Genomic DNA, 14,830 nt, shown 5'->3' on the forward strand with positions numbered 1-14,830 from the left:
TGAATTTGTCATGTAAGTTCCAATTGTCTGGGTCTGAAGCTTGACAACTTTTATTTTATTTCATTTTATTTTTGAGACGGCGTCTCGCTCTGTTGCCCAGGCTGGAGTGCAGTGGCACAGTCTCCGCTCACTGCAACCTCCGCCTCCAGGGTTCAAGTGATTCTCATGCCTCAGCCTCCCAAGTAGCTGGGATTACAGGCACCACAACCACGCCCGGCTAATTTTTGCATTTTTAGTAGAGACGGGGTTTCACTATGTTGGCCAGGCTGGTCTCAAACTCCTGACCTCAATTCAAGTGATCCACCCGCCTCGGCCTCCCAAAGTGCTGGGATTACAGGTGTGAGCCATCATGCCCGGCAGAAGCTTAGCAAACTTTTTAGGGTCCTTTTTGAGATAAATAATTCAAAGTTACAAATGTGATTTAAGCATAAGTTCTTGGAAGGAGGTTTTAGAAGTAATTGCTCCTGAATTTTAAATTTTATTTGTTTCCTGGGAAATCTCTTTCTCTGCCTAAAATTAAATCCTAGCTCCATACTTTATTAACTATGTGAATTTGTCTAACTTATCAATCTCTTTGTGCCTAGGTTTCTCCATCTAGAAAACGAGGACAGGCATGATATCCATTTCAAGGCATTTTAGAGATGATTAGATAAAACAACCTTTATAAACAGAATTGAAAAAAAATCATGTTAACGGATTAAGCAATCTATGTAAAGATAATCTATGAGTCACTTATGTACTTCTCAATAAATATTGGCTATTACTATATAAAGTCCCTGATACATACAAGAACACAATAAATGTTAGTTTCTACCCTAGCTAGATGAGAAGTAATTTTTAAGAAAGCACATTATACTTCATTTGAAATTCAAAGAATTCCTAGCACAAATTAGATTTAAAAATTATTTTTTAAATATGGTTCCTCCCTATGCTCCTCCTCCTGCTCATGTTTCTCCTCCTACTTATGGGGGAACAGAAAATCCATATGTAAACTCACTAGAATACCCTCTCTGAAGGTAGAAATTGTACATCTTATATTTGAAATGCAGATCATTAAGGGCATGGTAGACATTCAGCAAACCTTTGCTGTAATGAAAATAATTGATATTATTTCATCATTCATTGTTCAAGAATCCAGTGAAACTTGAACACTAAATATTGGCTCAGAACCAGTGTGGACTTTGTGACTTTCTAGAGTATGTGACGTAATTCTTTTTCACTGTTCTAACTCCAAGTCTGAGCATAGTGTATCCCTAACTCTGGCACAGAGTTGGCATTCAGTAAACACTTAACAGGTGAATGGTTTTTGGGAGAGAAAGAAGGTAGATGTGACTACAGTTTTTACATATACTGCTAAGCTCTAAGAGAAAGAATGCCTAGAAGGCATTCTCTATCAGAAAATGTTCAGTTTGATAAGTCTGTCACCAAAAGAAAAGCAAAACAATGCTTAAAAATTTTACTTCTAACATTCATAGCCAAAGAGCTGTTCATTCAATTTTCTGCAGTGGCATGTTCTCAAATAGGGCGTGAAACATTTAACACTGTTGTTCTCCAGGTTTATTAATGCTTGCTAACTCACTTATTCTTATGCTGATAGTCTTGCCTGAAGCATCTTACTTAACTAACTAAAGTTACTTGAATTGCAACCAAATCTGTAGTAATTAGCTGAATCCTTAAAAAAAATTGTTGGGATACTTTTGTTATTACAAATATAATTCAGAATTCTAAGAATTTACCTCTGAAAATTTTGACCATATGTCCAGACCTTCATGACTTGAAGGAATAAAAGAGAATCCATGCAAATTTTAAAAAGAGGTTCTTTCCCTCTTTTTCGGTTTTCTTAAGTAGAAAGATTTCCAATATATGTATTGGTAATAAGTTAAGCAAAAATAAAAAGTAGGAAAGTGACTCATGCAAATTGTCATAAAAACATGGCTTTTTTCCTTTATAAGACATTTTGAAAGCCTTTCTTGAGTAACACAGATGATAGAGAAATCATATTTCTCATACAGTTTGCATAGAAATTTGAAAATATTCATGATACAAACTTAAAATAAAGCCATTCAATATAAGAGGCAGGATAGCAATGTATGCAAAATACCAAATCACAATGAAACAGATTCAAGCCTGAGCTAGTCCCCAGTAGAGACAGTCACCTGGGCAGAGGCAATTCCCTCATCTTTTAGAAGCTGCTTCAAGGGTGCTGCTCACTAGAATTATAATTTGACACTTAATACGGCATCTTAGATCAGAGACTGAAAGGAGACAGCATCTTATCCACCTTCCTGATATAACGAAAACTATCGAGCTTAGAAAGGTGAGGGACTGATCCACGTCAGAACGGCTAATTTTAGCAGCATTACCGAAAGTGAGGCAGTGAGAGAAGGTATTAATACAAAAGGCAGGACCTTGTAATCATGCACCTCAGAGTTGAAATTCCAGCTCTGTCACTTACAAACTTCTACAAGAAATTCACTGCTGGGTGTGTCACAGTAGTGGTGCACACCGGGAGCATCTTACCAAGTTAGCTGCCAGCTTTCCTATCAGCAAAAACCTAGTGATGTTATTGGCCTTTTCCAGATTGTTTTGGCCTTTACATTTCAAAAACAAAAGTGGAAGTGGTATTCAATACCCAGGATGCATTTATGAGTACAGTTGACCCTTGAATAACCATGGGGGTTAGAGACACTGACCCTTCGCACACTCATAAATCCATGTATCAATTCAACTCCCTCAAAATTTCTGGCCTACTTGACCAGAAGCCTTATTGATACTACAGACCAGGGATCCCCAACCTCCAGGCCACAGACTGGTACCATTCCTTGGCCTGTTAGGAACCAGGCCACACAGGAGGAGGTAAGCAGCATTTGAGCAAGTGAAGCTTCATCTATATTTACAGCCATTCTCCATTGCTCACTGATGCCTGAGCTCAGCCTCCTATCAGCAGTGGCACTAGATTCTCAGGGGCGCGAATTCTACTGTGAATTGTACATGTGAGGGATCTAGGGTAAGTGCTCCTTATGAGAATCTAATGCCTGATGGTCTGTCATTGTCTTCTATCACTCCCAGATGGGACCATCTAGTTGCAGGATAAGCAGCTCGGGGCTCCTACTGATTCGACATTATGGTGAGTTGTATTACTATTTCATTTTATATTCCAATGTAATAATAATAGAAATAAAGTGCACAATAAATATAATGCACTTGAATCACCCTGAAACCATCCCCTACTGGTTGTCCATGGAAAAATTGTCTTCCACAAAATCAGTCCCTAGTGCCAAAATGGTTGGAGACTGCTGCCATAGTCAATTAATGCATACTTGGCATATATATTATGTACTGTTATATATACACATTATGTACTTGTTTTATATATATATATAATGTACTGTATTTTCAAAATAAAATAAGCTAGATAAATCATAAAGAGAAAATATATTTACTACTCATTAAGTGGATCATCATAAAGGTCTTCATCCTTGTTATCTTCCTGTTGAGTAGGCTGAGGAGGAAAAAGAGGAGGGTTGGTCTTGCTGTCTCGGGGTTGGCAGAGGCAGAAGAAAATTCAAATATAAGTGGACCTGCACAGTTCAAACCTGTGTTATTCAAGGGTCAGCTATATTTTATTTGAGATACAGCCAGTAGTGCTTGAGAAGAAATGCCATATATTTACTGTTGCTCCCCAGATGGGCTCAGTTCACAGACATGCTGGGACCTTGTAGCCTAAAAAGCTAATGGGGAAAGTGAGGGGGCCATAAACTAGGACAAAACATCCCCATGGCTGAGCTCCCCAGGTCACAGTTTAAATCATAATATTCAGTACACTCAGGTTTGAACCAGGCCAGGGCCATTGTCCAAGAGGGGCTCTCTGGTATTGGGGACAGCAAGGGTTTTCTAAAATTGATAATCCTCAAAGTCAGAGGAGTCTAATGCTTGGTCCCAGATGACCAATTACTGGGGACAGGAAGGGCCACTGAGAGGAATGGGAGAATAGGGAGAAGCATCCAAAGAGGGCATTGACAATACAGTAAAGAGTTAGTATCCCTGCTGAGGAAGTTATAGCTTTGAGAGTGACTTTAAGCCCCCATCAAAGACTGTGTTCAAAGAAAAGCCTGCACCGAATTAAATTTAACAATATTTAATTGAGGAAAGAATGATTCACGAATTGGGCAGCCTCTTGAGCCAGAGTCGGCTCACATAGACTCCAGCACAGTCATGTGGTAGAAGATTTATGGACAGAGAAAGGAAAGTGACCTACAGAAAAAGGGAAGTGAGGTTCAGAAACAGCCAGATTGGTTACAGCTCAGCATCTGCCTTATTTGAACATGGTTTGAACAGCTGGCCACCTTTGATTGGCCCAAACTTGGTGATCAGAACATGAACAGCCTACAGTATCTTTAGGTTATAACTATAACCTAAGTTATAACTATAATCTAAGTTCATTTAGGTTATAGTTCACTATGTACAGAGAACCCTTTGGGCCTAACTTAAAATATGTAAGGAGAGGACTCCAGGCCAAACTTGATTTAACAACTATCATACTAAAATGGAAGTCAAAGTAGAAGAGCAGTCTTAAAAACTGAAATACAAGTATCACATTTGAGGAAATTAAAGTGCTAGGTCTAAGAAACCCTAATGGATTTCCACTCTGACCCGTTTTTCCAGAGTGTGGAAGATGAAAAAGCTCTCCCTGAGTTGGTTCGGTGAGACACAGAAACTAGATGTAGCTGAGCCTTTAGAAGCAGGGCATCATGGGGCAGGTGCAGTGGCTCATACCTATAATACCAGCACTTTGGGAGGCTGAGGAGAGCAGATCACCTGAGGTCAGGAGTTTGAGACCAGCCTGGCCAACATGGTGAAACCCCGTCTCTACCCAAAATACAATAATTAGCCAGGCATGGTGGCAGGCACCTGTAATCGTATCTACTTGGAAGGCTGAGGCAGGGGAATCATTTGAACTTAAGAGGCGGAGGTTGCAGTGAGCCGATATCACACCAACGCACTCCAGCCTGGGCAACAGAGTGAGACTCCATGTCAAAAAAAAAAACCAGGGCATCATGAAGTCCAGCTGGTTAGGATTGGACAGGGTTATTAACACCCTACAAATCTGGGGCAAGAAATGGCAGTGAATGGGCTATGGCACAATGAGCAAGAATCATTCAACAGGTAAGACAGAAACAATTCAGTTTTCTTTAGAAATGCATCCAATTTTGTCTTATAGTGCTTTTAAAACAAATATATCTTTTTTCTTGAAATCTCTTTTTTTCTTGAAAGCTCTTTATTCGCCCCAAAATAATAAATATCTACCCAGGGATTATCATACTTTTCTATTATTTCACATAGCTTTCCTAAAATGAAAGCTAAAAACCCAATTTCTGTGTATGTGTGTGTTTCGGTGTGTGTGAGTGTTAATGAAAGTTCCAGCAGCTAAATATTAAAATACAAAAACTATACCACAGGGGTAAGAAACTTAGCATGTTACGTACCTTCTGTACAAGAAACCAGTCAGGGAATAAGCCACTGAAAACAAAGGAAACCATAAGGAGGAAGTAGATTCCACTTTTTATCTTCAAAGTTGAAATTATTTGAATAATGACACTGGAGAAAAAAATACCTTTTCCATATAAAAGCAAGATAAGTCTTGATAAAATTCTGTTACATTTTAAAATACAGTATTACTTAGTATCCCCAGCCGAAGACATGATGAACAAGTTTGCCTTATGTTATAGGACAGAAACAGAAACTGCATGTTTCCTCAATGAGCAAACAATAACATAAAATAAAAATCCAGATGACAAAATTACCATTTGTTTTATAACAACTTATATCTTTTTTTCTACTTTTCTTTTTTCATTTTGTTGTGTTTTGTTTTGTTTTGTTTGAGATGGAGCCTTGCTATGTCACCAGGCTGGAGTGCAGTGGTGCGATCTCGGCTCACTGCAACCTCCGTCTCCCGGGTTCAAGCGTTTCTCCTGCTTCAGTCTCCCGAGTAGCTGGGATTATAGGCACGTGCCACCATGCCCAGCTAATTTTTGTATTTTTAGTACAGATGGGGTTTCACCATGTTGGCCAGAATGGTCTCAATCTCCTGACCTTGTGATTCGCCCACCTCAGCCTCCCAAAGTTCCGGGATTACAGGCGTGAGCCACTGCGCCCAGCCTGTACCAACTTGTATCTTATATAAATATTTCTATTTCCATCACAAGGTCAGCCTGAGAATAATTGGAGGTGAACATTATCTAAGACAGGAGTGTGAGAAAAGTATCTCTAAGGAAGAATTACCAGCACTCATTTCAAGTCTAGCTTTATTAGCTGTGAAATCTTATGTGACTATAACCTTTCTCTGACTTGCTTTCCTCATCTGTAAAACGGAGATTGTAATAACAGGTCATTGATCATAGGGTTGGTATAAGAAATAAATGAAATAATTCAAGTTAATATAGTATATATAGTTAATCATGCTAGTCATTCAATAATGTTTAGCTATTATTACTAAAGCAGGATTTAGGAAGATATTCAGATTTACCAAGAAGAATGAAACTAGTGTTAACACAGCAGCAAACTGAGAAGCCGGCATTAATAAGCCCATCTGTATTCCCCTGCTTGTCAAGAACTTGCTTACTAAATAAGATAATCCATTTATCGGACCTCTCTAATTATTAAGAACACAGCTTCTCTCCCTGTGCTCTTTTATCAGATATATGACATAGTGACAAAATGACAAGACAGTGATATAAAAATTACAACATTAACAGGCTCTGAATAAATAAAACCTGAAGCAAAATCTTTCCTGGTGCCAAGAATAGAATAGCTGAGATGGGGATGGATATTGCAAAATTAAGTGTAGAACAGTAAATCACACAATACTGGCAGAACACTGGAGATATTTTTTCAAAATAAAACTATGAAATATTGGTGAAGACATCCAGCTCTGCTATTTTATTGTCAATGACACAGTGAGTCTAATAAAGGCACTGATTTATGGAAAACCTTATCACATTTTAAAGTGAGGTATTTTCACTGATTCTCTTTGCCCACTACAGAACTTACGTTGTTGTGCCAAAAGAGGGCTGGATCTTTATTCAAGCAAAAACCAATTTTTTGTTTTTTGCTTTTTTTTTTTTTTTTTTTTTTAACATAGGACACTAGGAAATTCAGCCTTCACTCCTTTAAAAAGATTCCAGCATATGGACCACCAGCATCCCAGGTTCTTGCTGAAAAAGTGAATCAATTTTTATGATCAATGACTATAGATGCTTGTGTTATTTAGGAATATGATCTTGTTCTGTTGAACATCATTCTTTCCACTGCATGTATGTGCTTTCTGCGAATTGAGAAAGGACACTTGTTTCTTCTTTATTCTTACAGAGACAGGTCCGTGGCATATCCCATGAGAAATGGGAGAGGGCAGAGAGGTGGTGGGAAGTTGGCCTTTTTTTATTTTATTTTTTGTGAGATGGAGTTCGCTCTTACTGCCCAGGCTGGAGTGCAATGGTGCAATCTCGGCTCACTGCAACCTCCGCATCTTGGGTTGAAGCGATTCTCCTGCCTCAGTCTCCCTAGTAGCTGGGACTACAGGTGTCCACCACCACGCCCAGCTAATTTTTGTAGTTTTAGTAGATACAGGGTTTCACCATGTAGGTCAGGCTGGTCTCTAACTCCTGACCTCAGGTGATCTATCCACCTTGGCCTCCCAAAGTGCTGGGATTACAGGCATGAGCCACTGCGCCCGGCCGCTTGATCTCTTTAACTTTGAGTCTCTTTGACTCTGGGACTTCCAAATATCTCAGCTTGGGCATCTGCTTTTATAGAATCCTTAAGAAAACTATCCACCACAGCTTTTATGTATAGTTCTCTTTCTGACAGATGGAATCATGCTGGGTAAACAAAACAAGCCTATTAATAAATATAACCCTTGTTTCTTCCCAGGAACCCACACTCATATTTTTCTCACTAAACTCATTTTTCCATTCCCTTCACCCCATTCATATGAACTCACAAAAATACATGTTTTATGGCTCCATACCAAGCCCTTAAATGCCTTTCTTGGCTACCCATTAAACAAATAATGATCCTTCAAAACAAATTAAGATATACTTGTTTCCATTTTGGTGGCAATATGCTTCTTTGAAAAATTGATAGAAGGTGACTAAACATATTTATAGACTTTGCTTTAAGGAATCACCTACTTATCAGATGCGCCTCATAATGTTCTGCTTTAATTTCCATGAAAGAATGGTCTATGGGCAACAATTAAGTAAATTCTAATTGATTTTCTGGCATTTGCCAAACATTATGATATAATAAATTCACATTAAACTATCAAATAATGCAGTGTTACACTTTCGAAAATCGTATCATTGCAAGTATGAAACTATTTTCAAGTATTTTTTTAAATGGTAATTTTTAACCAGTCAACATATATTTAAAGAGAGATGTGGATTTTTTTGGTAAAAATGGTATCTCAACAACCCAGCTTGGGAACAAGTAATTTATATAGGGTCACTGACCTGATAGATATTCAGGAGTTTTGTTTTTCATATTTTGAAATTCAATTTTGTCACACAGCTATTACCCATGTCACTGATTTTCAGTCTTTCGGCAACAAGACCTCTTAGAAAAAATGTCATAGTAACATCACAAATAAAGACCTATTTTAAAGCTGAAATCTGTTATATAAGCGTCACTACTGGTCATAACATTCACTAACTCATTCCTAAAATATTTGACAGTATTCAGCACATCTCTTGCTGAAAATTATTTGTCTCCTATGTCCTTATTTTGTCCAGAGCTTTCTGGAATTCAAAGATATTTCTAATCATATCAGTTTGCTACTCTTGTTTGCTGTTCTATTATTCCTTCTCCCCCTTATAAGTTTTCCCTACTTTAATTAAATGTGGATATTTAATAATCTACTTGCAAGGGAAAATAGAATCATCAAATTTATTAGGCAACAACAATGTTTTCTCTTCATTAATATAATTCCTCGTCTGATGATTTTGCCAACCTTTTATGAAATGCTGTAAAGGCCTTTTAACATTTCAATTTTTTTACATTACAGAGAGCGAGTGAGAGAGAGAGAGAGAGAGAGGAGAGAGAGAAGAAATATGAAAAATAAGATTCAACTAAAAATTAAGAGTTTAGAAAGTCAACTAAGATAATTCCAAAACAGCATGATGTGTTACTGTTGGAAAATTAACCTTCAGAAGTACAATATTTAATCAGAATTTCAGAAAGTCCTGTGAGTTTTTATAAAAACTCCAAAGCAGTTCCAAGGAAACCTTAACCTGGCAGGCTTTTATTCAAGTTCCTCCTTAGGACAATGGTTCTTTCATAAGTGTGGCAACTTCAAATAACTCAGGTACTATGTTCACATGCTCTTGGCAGACAAATGAGCCTTTAACATGTCTGGTAATATGAATATATAAGAGCCTTAAGTACCCCTTGTAATGAAAACATCCTCTTTTCCTCACCCTTTTGAGCCTTTTATCCTCTTGACATCTACAGAAACCGTGAGGACGAGATCATGAGACTTTAATATAAATGATGAATTTATATAACATCACCTAACTGCTGCATCCACTTGTCCAAATGGTTTTGCATATGAATTTTATAAAGCATTTATGCAGCTTTGAGTACATTCTAGACTAGCCAAGTTTTAGTTGATTTACCTTCATGAATGACTGACATCAAAATAGTCCTCTATTTCCAAATACATAGTAAAGACCAAAAATATAAAATAATTGGGTATTTTAAAAACAGCTGTACAATGAACTGGTATGTCTATGCTTACTACTAATAAAGTATAGATGCAAAACTGTTCATATATTACATGTTAATAAGAAATACTTCATACAGAAAAGCCAAATTTTTCAGTTGTAGATTTCTTTATAATAACGTATAAAATATTTCATATCTTCTTAAAGTATTACCTGAAATAAACTCATTTTTGAACAAAAATATTCAATATTTATTATCTTTTGTGTGTGCTCCATTTCAAGATTATTTTATATCAGACAACTTCCTGGTCCATTATGTCTATACAATGAATAAAATGAAAGAAAAAAAATGTTCACTTATATCATTTCTTTGGAATTTCCTCACAAAATGCAATCCTTTTAGTTCTTTAGGACCAAATAAGCAAACTAACACCCACACCAGCAAAATCCAAACAGAAAAAAGAAAGTATGGGTTTTACGCTCAGTAGAAGCCCATAGTCAGAACTGTAGTAAGCTAGACAAAATTATAAAAAATAGGATGCAGAAGAATATGACTGGTGTAGTGTGACTTCTTTTAAATGTGACTTTGTTCTATTTTGCTCCAAGTTTATATGATGTCTTTGCTAAAATACTAATTTTTTTTAAAAGTCATCCACCTAATTCAGCTTATACTTCCCTCTTGAATATATGGAATAGCAAACATTGAAACGTCTGTTATTCCATATATTCCAGAGGAAATATCTCTTGAAAACTATGAACTTTCTTTTTACAAACCAACACGCACCACACACCCATGCATACATATGTGCACTCACATGCATACCCACAAAAATACACACACGCACGCCATATTCTTTTTGAAACATACAGAGATCATAGGTTAAGTTCCTCTGACCAAGAAAATTAATGTAACAATATTCTATTTTTCCACTATTAAGAAACTTATCTCTATTTTTTTTCTTCTTCACTTTGGTACCCACATCTGACCATAATTTATGTCACTAGAAATGCAAATGCTTAAGGGAAGAATCAGAAAATCAGAAGTGTAACTGTGAACGTGCCATTAATATCACAACTTTGATTGCACTGACTGTCAAGTTAGATGTCCTGAGTTGGCAATTTTCATCACTTCTTTTTTCCCTAACATCCCTAATAACTAAGAATATATCATGATTTTTTATATAGCTCCAATAATCTGCTTAATTCATATCCATATTTTTTCCACAGGCACGTGCAGAAGAGTATCTAAAACCAGAAATAGATGGCTTCTTGTTAATATATGTCCTCAGGTTAAGGATAATTGTGCTTGTTGTTGACTGAGCCATGACATGTCAGCCTAAGGAGATTAAAAAGCAAAAAAATCCTATGACTGGTTTAATGACATGTTCTGTCTCTTTCTTGATTAAATAGCTAGTTTAGATATTTTAGTCAGTTCAGTCGAAAAGGTTGATTATTTTTGGACAGGATCAAGTACTTTTAAGTTGTATTGCATTAAAACTTTTTTCAAAAAATAGACAAATATCCTAAATCAGAATTTACAAACAGGATTTGAGAATGTGGCATTTCTTAAGCTATTAGACCGCAGTTCTCTTCATTAGAAGAGAATCTAATATTATCTGGATTTAGTATCTACAGTTTCATGTGGATCAAAGTGGCAACTTGTTGAAAGAAGTTGTATAATATAGTTTTTTTAAATTATACTTTAAGTTTTAGGGTACATGTGCACAACGTGCAGGTTTGTTACATATGTATGCATGTGCCATGTTGGTGTGCTGCACCCATTAACTCATCATTTAACATTAGGTATATCTCCTAATGCTATCCCTCCCGCTGCCCTCCACCCCACAACGGGCCCTGGTGTGTGATGTTCCCCTTCCTGTGTCTATGTGTTCTCATTGTTCAATTCCCACCTATGAGTGAGAACATGCGGTGTTTGGTTTTTTGTCCTGGCGATAGTTTGCTGAGAATGATGGTTTCCAGCTTCATCCACGTCCCTACAAAGGACATGAACTCATCATTTTTTATGGCTGCCTAGTATTCCATGGTGTATATGTGCCACATTTTCTTAATCCAGTCTATCATTGTTGGACATCAGGGTTGGTTCCAAGTCTTTGCTATTGTGAATAGTGCCGCAATAAACATATGTGTGCATGTATCTTTATAGCAGCATGATGTATAATCCTTTGGGTTTATACCCAGTAATGGGATGGCTGGGTCAAATGGTATTTCTAGTTCTAGATACCTGAGGAATCACCACACCGACTGCCACAATGGTTGAACTAGTTTACAGTCCCACCAACAGTGCAAAAGCGTTCCTATTTCTCCACATCCTCTCCAGCACCTGTTGTTTCCTGACTTTTTAATGATCGCCATTCTAACTGGTGTGAGATGGTATCTCACTGTGGTTTTGATTTGCATTTCTCTGATGGCCAGTGATGATGAGCATTTTTGCATGTGTCCTTTGACTGCATAAATGCCTTCTTTGGAGAAGTGTCTGTTCATATCCTTTGCCCACTTGTTGATGGGGTTGTTTTTTTCTTGTAAATTTGTTCGAGTTCATTGTAGATTCTGGATATTAGCCCTTTGTCAGATGAGTAGGTTGCAAAAATTGTCTCCCATTCTGTAGGTTGCCTGTTCACTCTGATGGTGGTTTCTTTTGCTGTGCAGAAGCTCTTTAGTTTAATTAGATCCCATTTGCCAATTTTGGCTTTTGTTGCCATTGCTTTTGGTGTTTTAGACATGAAGTCCTTGCCCAGACCTATGTCCTGAATGGTATTGCCTAGGTTTTCTTCTAGGGTTTTTATGGTTTTAGGTCAAACATTCAAGTCTTTAATCCATCTTGAATTAATTTTTGTATAAGGTGTAAGGAAGGGATCCAGTTTCAGCTTACTGCATATGGCTAGCCAGTTTTCCCAGCACCATTTATTAAATAGGGAATCCTTTCTCCATTTCTTCTTTTTGTCAGGTTTGTCAAAGATCAGATAGTTGTAGACATGCAGCATTATTTCTGTGGCCTCTGTTCTGTTCCATTGGTCTATATCTCTGTTTTGATACCAGTAGCATGCTGTTTTGGTTACTGTAGCCTTGTAGTATAGTTTGAAGTCAGGTAGCGTGATGCCTCTAGCTTTGTTCTTTTGGCTTAGGATTGACTTGGCGATGCAGGCTCCTTTTTGGTTCCATATGAACTTTAAAGTAGTTTTTTTCCAATTCTGTGAAGAAAGTCATTGGTAGCTTGATGGGGATGGCATTGAATCTATAAATTACCTTGGGCAGTATGGCCATTTTCACAATATTGATTCTTCCTACCCATGAGCATGGAATGTTCTTCCATTTGTTTGTATCCTCTTTTATTTCACTGGGCAGTGGCTTGTAATTTTCCTTGAAGAGGTCCCTCACATCACTTGTAAGTTGGATTCCTAGGTATTTTATTCTCTTTGAAGCAATTGTGAATGGGAGTTCACTCATGATTTGGCTCTCTGTCTGTTATTGGTGTATAAGAACGCTTGTGATTTTTGTACATTGATTTTGTATCCTGAGACTTTGCTGAAGTTGCCTATCAGCTTAAGGAGATTTTGGGCTGAGACAATGGGGTTTTCTAGATATATAATCATGTCATCTGCAAACAGGGACAATTTGACTTCCTCTTTTCCTAATTGAATACCCTTTATTTCCTTCTCCTGCCTGATTGCCCTAGCCAGAACTTCCAACACTATGTTGAATAGGAGTGGTGAGAGAGGGCATCCCTGTCTTGTGCCAGTTTTCAAAGGGAATGCTTCCAGTTTTTGCCCATTCAGTATGATATTGGCTGTGGATTTGTCATAGATAGCTCTTATTATTTTGAGACACATCCCATCAATACTTAATTTATTGAGAGTTTTTAGCATGAAGGGTTGTTGAATTTTGTCAAAGGCCTTTTCTGCATCTATTGAGATAATCATGTGGTTTTTGTCATTGTTTCTGTTTATATGCTGGATTACGTTTATTGATTTGCACATGTTGAACCAGCCTTGCATCCGAGGGATGAAGACCACTTGATCATGGTGGATAAGCTTTTTGATGTGCTGCTGGATTTGGTTTGCCAGTATTTTATTGAGGATTGTTGCATTGATGTTCATCGGGGATATTGGTCTAAAATTCTCTTTTTTTGTTGTGTCTCTGCCAGGCTTTGGTATCAGGATGATGCTGGCCTCATAAAATGAGTTAGGGAGGATTCCCTCTTTTTCTATTGATTGGAATAGCTTCAGAAGGAATGGTACCAGCTCCTCCTTGTACCTCTGGTAAAATTCGGCTGTGAATCTATCTGGTCCTGGACTTTTTTTGGTTGGTAAGCTATTAATTATTGCCTCAATTTGAGAGCCTGTTATTGGTCTATTCAGAGATTCAACTTCTTCCTATTTAGTCTTGGGATGGTATATGTGTCAAGGAATTTATCCATTTCTTCTAGACTTTCTAGTTTATTTGCATAGAGGTGTTTATAGTATTCTCTGATGGTAGCTTGTATTTCTGTGGGATCGGTGGTGATATCCCCTTTATCGTTTTTTATTGCGTCTATTTGATTCTTCTCTCTTTTCTTGTTAGTCTTGCTAGCGGTCTATCAATTTTGTTGATCTTTTCAAAAAACCAGCTCCTGGATTCATTGATTTTTTGAAGGGTTTTTTATGTCTCTATCTCTGGCAGTTCTGCTCTAATCTTAGTTATTTCTTGACTTCTGCTAGCTTTTGAATGTGTTTGCTCTTGCTTCTCTAGTTCTTTTAATTGTGATATTAGGGTGTCAATTTTAGATCTTTGCTGCCTTCTCTTGTGGGCAGTTAGTGCTATAAATTTCCCTCTACACACTGCTTTGAATGTGTCCCAGAGATTCTGGTATGTTGTGTCTTTGTTCTCGTTGGTTTCAAAGAACATCTTTATTTCTGCCTTCATTTCGTTGTGTACCCAGTAGTCATTCAGGAGCAGGTTGTTCAATTTCCATGTAGTTGAGCAGTTTTGAGTGAGTTTCTTAATCCTGAGTTCTAGTTTGATTGCACTGTGGTCTGAGAGACAGTTTGTTATAATTTCTGTTCTTTTACATTTGGTGAGGAGTGCTTTACTTCTAACTGTGTGGTCAATTTTGG

General features: G+C 37.3%; 1 long non-coding RNA gene across 1 annotated transcript in view; it reads left to right on the forward strand.

The window, feature by feature from the left end:
* LOC129486051 (uncharacterized) overlaps positions 1 to 14,830 on the forward strand; it is a 71,942-nt gene that overhangs the window by 41,482 nt on the left and 15,630 nt on the right. The window contains exon 2 of the long non-coding RNA XR_008658842.2: positions 3,070 to 3,127. This is a non-coding gene — a long non-coding RNA (uncharacterized lncRNA). The remainder of the gene's footprint in view (positions 1 to 3,069; positions 3,128 to 14,830) is intronic.

The sequence above is a fragment of the Symphalangus syndactylus genome, chromosome 7, assembly GCF_028878055.3.
Source record: "Symphalangus syndactylus isolate Jambi chromosome 7, NHGRI_mSymSyn1-v2.1_pri, whole genome shotgun sequence".
NCBI classification, from domain to species: Eukaryota; Metazoa; Chordata; class Mammalia; order Primates; family Hylobatidae; genus Symphalangus; species Symphalangus syndactylus.